Genomic DNA, 9,362 nt, shown 5'->3' on the forward strand with positions numbered 1-9,362 from the left:
CTCTCTCTCTCTCTCTCTCTCTCTCTCTCTCTCTCTCTCTCTCTCTCTCTCTCTCTCTCTCTCTCTCTCTCTCTCTCTCTCTCTCTCTCTCTCTCTCTCTCTCTCTCTCTCTCTCGCTCGCTCGCAAAAAAAATCGTAATTTACGTCTCGCGAAAATCGGCGGAGCTTAATGATCGAAGCGACGCTGGCCGTTTCCGTCGTCGTAAATTACGATGACCGATTCTCGGGGAGACCCTTAGCGCGCATCGGCGGCTGAGTTCGACCTTCTCGCACGCTCCCTCGTCGAGGACTCGGCGAAATAATCGACCACGTTCCTGCGTTCCATGTACGGCGGCGGCGGCGACGGCGGTGGTGGTGATGGCGACTCCTTGGGCGGGGTGAGCGCACTGTACAGTTAGGATTTCGAAGAGGCGAGGAACATAATGAGAGAAACGTGCTGCCCCCTGACCCGCGCTGCGCGCACGGCTGCACCCTTGCCCATATATTCGCATCGAGACGAAATTCTCGTTATGCGATACAGATAGCTAGAGGGTCCGCTTGCGAAGCAAGGTGTATCAAGATGACATGGAAATCCACGTTTGGAGCTGATTAAACGAGAAACATGCGAGGATATTATCTCTACCATCATACGCACGCATACGCAGGACCAGTTTTACCTAAAGAATTCCTCGCAGGGGAATACCAATTAATACGTTTCTGTGATAAAAAATCCGCACGCTGAAACGCGAGGCAGAATTTATTGCGATAAAATTTTAATACGGGTAATTAACGTCGTGCGCGTCAGGGCGATGAAAATAGTTTAGATATTATGATATGCCCGAAAAGGAATCGAATAGATTCCCTTTGAGTCAATTAAATACAAAACTTCATAAAGAATTTAAATGAAGAACCCGAGACACAGTTCTGAGACCTAGTAAAGGGACCGGACACTAATTATATCTGCAAGACCAATACTTGCGTCGATTAATTATTGGACAGATCGGGGCAAAACTGGGACGACCAGTCTCTCTCTCCCGAGGAACGAAGAGCTTTGTCGTTAAAGAATTTCTCGGTGTATCTCGCGTATCTTCTCCTCGCCGGTCAGTTATCGCGCAAGTGGACTGGTATGATTTTTATCCCGCACAATATGTCGAGTTATCCGCGCTCGTTATCGCAGAAGAGTATTTATAGCGGTATGATCCGCGAAGATATTCCGACGAACGCGATTCGACCAAAAAATAGATTTATCGATATGATAAATTTATTATGGAGATTAAGTCTATAAAAAAAACTTACATTATACGCTGACCAAGTAAAATCAAATTTGACGGAAGCTTCAATCTGGAGATATTGCTGTTATCGCTATGTTTACAAATCTTTCTATCAATAGTATGACGCGACTTGCTGCTTTCATACGTGAACTGACGACTGCGCCGAAACGATTTACAATTAACAATGCCGATAACGAACCGGTAACTTTGTCATTCGTTCGCTTTCGACATGCCACTTGGCATGAACTAATCTCGGTGCTAGGCCGACCCTAAACGAGGAGCACGAGTAGTGATTGCGAAATTGCGAATTGTCCCGGCAAAGGGATGTGCCGCAAGAAAGCGTCACGCCTTCGCAAGGGCCGAAGACGCGCGTACGAAAATCTCGTCTCAGAACCATAAAAATAAATTGGCCGCTTTCTTTAACGAGCCGCGTTGCGCAACGAGCTTTCATTAGCTCTCTCGTTGCACCTCTCGAGAGCCAATCCCACGCCTCAATGGCCGACTACTGACTGAGTGACTTACTGAATCCTTCCGCCGTTACGAAAGGACTGATTATTTCAACGATTCATTGTTGCCGGCGCGGCGCGCTTCCGCGTGTGCCGGCGCTCTCGCGCGAATTTCTCGTGTAATCTCCGCGAATTCACGTAACACCGTCGGATGAGACACGCCGTCTCCGCTGTCACTGGAAAAACGACACGAACGTGACACAACAAGCGAGAAATAACGTTGCAATTTCTCCATATAATACCGAATGATGTTATTTAACGAGAAGAATTGCAGAACACGGTCACAGAATTGCGCGACGTTTCATTCTTCGTAAAGATTGATCTTAGACTTGTTGAACTATTAAGAGTTTAATTAAAATTCTCCTGTCTCACGTGTTATATTTTTGTAAAGAAAGGCTCTGTTTAAAATTAAAAAATAAATAACACAAATTTCATAATATTGTTCGAGTAAATGATTAATATCAGCGTCAATCAATGACTTCATTAAATTCCATGATGTTGAAAACTCCAATCTGTCGAAGACATTTACTCGTCTCGAGTTGTTACATGATGCGGAGTTTTAGATCAATTGTAACTTGAGGCTAAAGCCAACGGGACACGATACTATTTTTTTTTACTGGATTGCTTACGAGAACCAATTCAGAGTTTTAGATCAGGTGACTTAAAGCCAAGTCCTGATTGGCTCTCGCAAGCAATCCAGTAGGAAAAATAGTATATCGTGTGCCGTTTGCTTGACTCTCGATTGCCGAAAGCCAGGATACGACGGTAGTCCTGGCGTCCGCGGGACGTGGGCAGGAGTCCAAGGTAAGTGGCATACCGTGGCGCGCCGACTTTAAATCGTCGCCTCGATACCGAGGACGTCCGCGGTGCACACGCATATTATCTCGTTGTTCGGACAGGCTACACGCGGAATATAGAGCACTTTACCCTAGTCATGGTAACGACGGGCCACTTAGCCCGGGTAACGACCGCTCCGACCGCTACGACCCGGAGCATCATCAAGCCGTCCGTCGGCTCGTACACTTGGTCGGTTGGTGACCTTTACGCCATGGGACCACGGTGTTCCATTTGCGCGGAGATTGAAATTCCATTCGCGCGGAGATTGCTGATGGTGACTCGGCGGAGCTTTCGCGAGAGCGCGCGCATGCAGAAGCCAAAAAGCATTAAACACTGTGACGGCTGACTAACGGCGGGATTTGCAATTCATCGGTCGCCTTAATCACGGATTAAATACATTTGCCTCGTACGCTCGCCGCATAACCCATACTCGGAATGAATTCCGCTCGCCGGGAAATGCAATTGAATTCAATATCAGAGAGTCGGCTATGTGGTTCTTGCACTGATAAAAAAAATTACTTTACTCAAGAAAATTATTCATTAGGTGTCTCCTAATAGCTTATTAACTTAAATTTAAAAAAGAATAAATTAATTAAAACCTGCATTGCTTTAATTTGAGTATTTATTAAATATCAAAGAATAGATCATTTTTAATTTAAAAAATTTTATTTTAATTCTATAAAATGTTTACTAAAATGTAATTTTCACACCCCTGTGAAGTTAGCCCCCCATTATTTAAAATTTTAACTTTTTTTATGAGTTCCCTATAGATTTACAATAGTTCCAGAGTTCTTGATGTTTTATTTGAACACGTGTTTAGTTGCGCGAAACATTAACCCAACACACGTGTACGAATATCAATATACAATGTATAGTATATACACATGTAATGGTTAACGTTTTTAACGATGACTACACAAAGTGGTAGTATGCAATAAAAAAAAACAGTGATTCCCAATTTACAAAAAATACAGAAAGAGTTCAAGGAAAACAATTTTGCAAACTGATATAAAATAAAATATCTACTTACAACCTTACTGTGTATCGCGATGTCGTGAAGCGCGCATTGAAATTCATGGGCGGTGAGAAGGCGCATCGATATGCTTGGTTGCACATGTGAATTATCATCAGTGATACCAAAAATAAATAAAATAAGGAAGCATCACGCGAGACGATAGGAAATAATTCCATGCCTATGAACATCGTTTCCAATCTTATGTCAAAATAACGCGTCGCATATTTCACAATTTCTTTCAAGTTTAATATCCACAATAATGGATAACAAAGATATCAACAATATAACGAAATTGATGTCTGAAAAATGAGTTTTTATATATTTAATATGTCAAACGTATATTTTTATAATCATAGTTCAATTTGTAATTCTCCACAGAAAATGTACAAACGTACCCAAAGAAAAAATTTCCGGATCCGCTATTACACTTCAATGTATCATAAAATAGGATCGATTATTATAGAGAAAGGAATATTTTAATCTTAAATGAAAAATTAAACTCTTAAATGAAAAATTCTAAAATCTAGAATGAAATGATAGTATGTATATCGTCTTTTGTCGAATATCGTGGTGTAAGATGGAGGGAAAATTTATTCTAAACGCAAGAATATATAAACTTACATTTATATAAGTTACTCTTGTCTCGATATAGTAAGTCGATCTTTTTTAATTCGATAGAGGAGGATAAGAATTATTGGTTTTATTTTGATATTGTCTTATTTTTATACTAAATGAGGTAGTGAGAAATATAAATGCCTCAAGAATATTTTTTGTCTCGACAACAGAAATCCTTTCCGAGGGTGTAGATTTGCGTGAATTTTTTGATCGACACCAGTTGAGGTGAGTCACTTTTCGAAAGTGGGAAGATTGGAGCTGCTCACATATACAATTTAAGAATCTCGTTCGGACGAGTCTGTCAGGCCAATAAATGTGCGACAGATATGGACTGAAACGTCACGATAACAGAGTGCATTGTTTCCGCGAGTTCTTTCGCGACAGCGAGTTTGTGGTGGACCGGTCCTTAAGTGGGCAATGTTCACGATCACCATCGGATCGATTCAGCGAACAGTCGTTTGTACGCATTCAGGTCCAACCAGGCGAATGTTTTATCCGCGTAGTACGGTGGAATCAGAAACAGGTATACACACTGGACTGATTGCGAGGAATGTGGAGGCTCGTTTCTAGCATGGCTGGGATAATATTCTCCTCGGCGACGATCACGTTTCTACGCCGTACCGAAAGGCTTCTTTTCCTTCAAACGAAGGAAGTCGTTCTCACGTGCAACCGTCACGAGAAAAAAAACCGAACTTTGCGGCGTTGAGACTCGTTCGACGTTACGAAAAATCACACAGTTATTCTAGCTTAATGCGTACGACTAAAACGAGCTACGAAGCATAATGGCTTAAACGTAAGAGGGACGTAAAGAGTTCGAACAAAGTCCCAGAATTGTTCGACATAAACAACCGCCGATATAAGCAAAATAATCCGCGAAGTTGTATAATTTCTCCCGTACCACGGGGCGAAGTGTAATAATTAATTTCGCCGCTAGGGCATCATTAATGCCCTCGGTCACGACAAGGAGACGACCATCAATTTCGCTCGGTGAACGCTAGGTACTTAAGGTGTAAATATCCAGTTATCTTGTATCTCGTTTGATATTACCGTAAAGCTCAAGATTAAAACGTCGCACAAATTTGTAGTGGACGATTCGCACGACTCGGAATTTATCAGTATACGCGGGCATATACACACGCGCGCGCGCGCGCGCACATACAAGCCTCGTTCCCAGTTATTACTCAGTAATAGTAAAATGCAATGGTCCATTAATCCGTCGTGGTTTCGCACGCTATTCGCGTGGACACCGTTGCGCGAACTTCACTCAGGCGACGGTTGCTGCTTCGCACTCAAAGGGAGCGCGAACGCCGGTATTGTGCCGCGAAAGGTGCCGCTTTATCGCGCCGATCGCGATATTTACCGAGATCGCCGGCTAAAGGAATAACAGGATCGCGGGTAGATAAATCGCGAAAACCGGGATCCGTGGGAGTGACTCTACGCGTCATCCGTGAACACAACCACGATCTGAATGCACTCGCGCGAGGACGAGATCCAACTCGCTTCCTAAAGACGAGTTTCGTGCCGTAAAGAATCGATTGGGCGTCTTATTCTCGTAGCTACTAGGTATCGTCTCTCGAGATTATTGTAGTTTCTTAAAAATAAATAATTACAGTAAAGACTAAAATACCCTGGAAAAGTCACGGGGAACCGTTTGTTTCGCTCGAGTCGTCATTGACCGCACGGAGGGGAATAGTCGTCGCTTAGCTCGCGAACGAAAGCACGCGGGTCAGCGTCCTGCGAGGGGTCATGCAGATTCACGGCGCGACTCGTCAGAGTCGAAGGAGGCACGTCATGGGTATAGAAGTGGCGTCGATAATTATCGATGGAACCGATCGTGCGTGAGACCGGAAAAATCATGGCCGGCTGAGCAACGGGACAGGTCGGCGTGCGCGCGCGCTCCATCGACTGCAGCAGCTCGCCGATGTCGGGATGAAGACGTCCTAGCTGCTCGCTTACGTACGTGGCCGAGGAATAAGTGTGGGTAATTTGCTCGTGGACTGGCTAGACCACTTGTTTTGTCGAGAGCAGTGGTGTGCCGTTTAAGACCGCGCGAGCGGGACAAATGCACGCGGGTACGCGCGTTTGCACGCGTACCCGCGCCGCCGTATCCCGTCACACGTGGCCATGCGCGTGAATATGCGCGAGTATATCCGCACGTGCACGACCGAGATAGCTTATTTGCACGCGGATCCAGAAGCGGATGAGAGATTGAAAGGTACTATATTTTGTTTTCGCCCCCGTAAAATAAATTCCCCCGCTGTACACTTTCGCAGCGAGATTTGATTTTGTTGAGAAATCACTTCGTATTTGCCTCCTCCAGTGTATATAGCGATCTACTGGTGCAAGCCTGAAGTCAGACTTGACTGGATTTAGCCTGACATGGCTACATCGAAAAGGAGAACGTCCTTCTGACGTTAGGACACGCGATGATAAGTTTTTCCATACAACCTCCGACGGAATCAGCAAGACGGCAAAGCCTTGCAAATACCTCGGCAGAAATAACTGGTGGATAAACAACCGAAGCTGTCAGCCATGGTCGCTGCTTTCCGACTATTTAGGTGCTACGGCCAGCTCGGCGGAATTAATGAGATTCAAGTTTCCAACGCTGCTGCGTTTGATAGAATCAGCATATGAAAATGTAGATACTTGTGCGTGATATCGGCGAGATCTTCGCAAAGCCATGTTAACTGGGCAACGCGAAACGTTCAACGTGTCAAATGTTTGTCTTCATAATTTTGTACACATTCTTCAAGAATTTTTTACGTTTACACAACTTTTTAACCGTGTATATACAAGAATCTATGCGAAAGATCAAGTTATAAGTAACAGATATTAAACATACGAGATATACTTGCAAGGGTGTAAAATAAAACACCGTTTTCATACGTGGCAATATCAGAATAAGAAATGTATCTGTCTTTTGGTTCCGCTGTGTTTCGCTCTTGTTACCGTAACTTATACTTGCAAATTATATATTAAATAAATCATTATAATAATTAATTTGTTACGTGCGGTTTTTAACGAAAGGAAAGTGTGCTTTCTCTAATTAGGAAACCTAAGACGACATAAGAAAGTATTTTTCCCTGATTAAGAGCAATGCTTTAATCGTTGATTTACATTCACGTTAGTCCATCAAGTCGACGATTCTCAAACGTCTTCGCATTGCATCATCATCAACGGCCTGGCGATTCTTGAACCGCGTTTTCGCGTGCGCACGCTACCCGATGAAAGCACTGACCGGCCTTCCTCGACCCTCGTGTGTGTGTGCATAATGATAGATATCACCGCGTCATCCATTGTAATGCGTGTAATGAGAATCTCAAATAGGCGTGCAATTTGATAAGCTTGTCAACCGTCGGTTACGGTTCATGCGCCCGAAGAATGGACTAGGGATTACAGTTATCCCGAAGGGCGACAGACCGCTGTTAACTCGCGAAAAATCTCAACGGTCTTTTTTTTCCCTCCTTCGCGCCACGTGTGAAATACGATGATGAGTATCAGCGGAGTTGCGGAGGATTCTTCTTTTTCCTTCTCGGCCGTCTTAAAAAACCGTTCCGCGCGCGAGGGCGAGGGAACTGGATCGCTGGAGGGAAATGGAACTTGAAGCGCGCGCGCTCGAACAATAATGGCTCGCGTTACCTTGAACGCACCGTGGTACGGTGAGAAATAATGAGCGAGCGTAGCGCAATTTAATTTACAAAGAAGTTAAAGATCCACGAGTCTCGGGTATATTTGCTCGTCAGCTTCGTTACAAGGACGCGATAAAACTAGCCTGATTGCATAACAGTTATTATTCGCGCACGCAGGTACGTGCGTGCGCGTACCGAAGAGGCGAAAGTGTGGCGAAATAATGCTCTCAGTTACGGCCTTTCGGCGTTAGCGTTGTCACGCTCATTTTTGAGATAATTACGCCGGCGCGGCGACGCCTAGACTATACGATACCACCGTCAAAGCACTACTTCAGGCAACTCCTTTGTTACGAACATAAAATTTGATTATTCCTGCTCGTCGTGCGGTCTTCCATTAACTATACATATCATTCGCCGGCAAGCGCAGTAAGCGTAAAGGCCGAATCAGACTAGCGATTGCTGACTCGGATGGGATTCGGACTGGCGACTGAAGATTCTCTTCTAGCCCACGAGAGCCGATTAAATCGCTGGCTTGCTCTTATTGGCTACAGGACAATCGTCAATCGCCAATCTAATCCGAGTCGGCAATTGTCTAGTCTGATTCGGCCTTTAGGTCGGTTGTAAGCAGCGCATTGATACAACTGCAATTAAATCGCAACTTGCGCAACAGTAGGCCAGCGTTATTAATCGTATAACAAAGCGCGGAATCGTGTGTGAAAAATCACTTTGATGTTCGCTCGGTCGCTACGAAATGAAAAGCCGCGCGTTGCTCCAACAATGGGTTCGGCCGGATCGTCGATCAGTTCAGCGAATCGAAATTTGGATTTTTACAACGCGCGACTTATCGACAATGTTACCAGGGCCCCGGAATTATCGGAGCGCGATCAATTATTTGCCGCGTCAGTATTAATTTTAGGTCGGGAGGTTAATCATCAGTCCGTGCACGAGAGATACGCTATAAATTTTAGATACTTGCAAGTATATCGCGAAGAAATGATCGCGTATTTTTGCCGGTCGGCGTATCATACTTATCTCTAAATAGCTTGTAACTTTAACACAATGGAATTTCTTAATAACATAATAACTCTAAGTTACATTTATCGTCTTAATCTTTGCAGAATATACGTAGTTCGTAGTTTTCCTTTAAGAACTGAATACGACAAAGGCTAATAATATAAAACTAAGATTCTTACTTTTTTTAAAAAATACAGTCCACATTGAAGGATGGAAAATTGAACAACAAAATACTTGTGCACTGAACAATGAAACATTTTCGCACGGTGTTCACGAGACGACGGGGGCTAATTAACGGGACCTCACCTGCCGCACTTTTGACTGTTAAATCAATGCGATACGAACGGTATAGACACTAGCCGACACAACGAGCAAGCGCGAATATAAGCGTATCTTGCCGTGCGCAATAAGAACACTCCGCTCCACCACTCTAGCGGTACAAAGCGCACGTTAATTACGGTGATTGATTTAAGCCTCGTCGTCGGGGATTTAAGAG

This window comes from Vollenhovia emeryi, unplaced genomic scaffold (assembly GCF_000949405.1).
Source record: "Vollenhovia emeryi isolate VEMERY1.0 unplaced genomic scaffold, V.emery_V1.0 DF939208.1, whole genome shotgun sequence".
NCBI lineage: Eukaryota > Metazoa > Arthropoda > Insecta > Hymenoptera > Formicidae > Vollenhovia > Vollenhovia emeryi.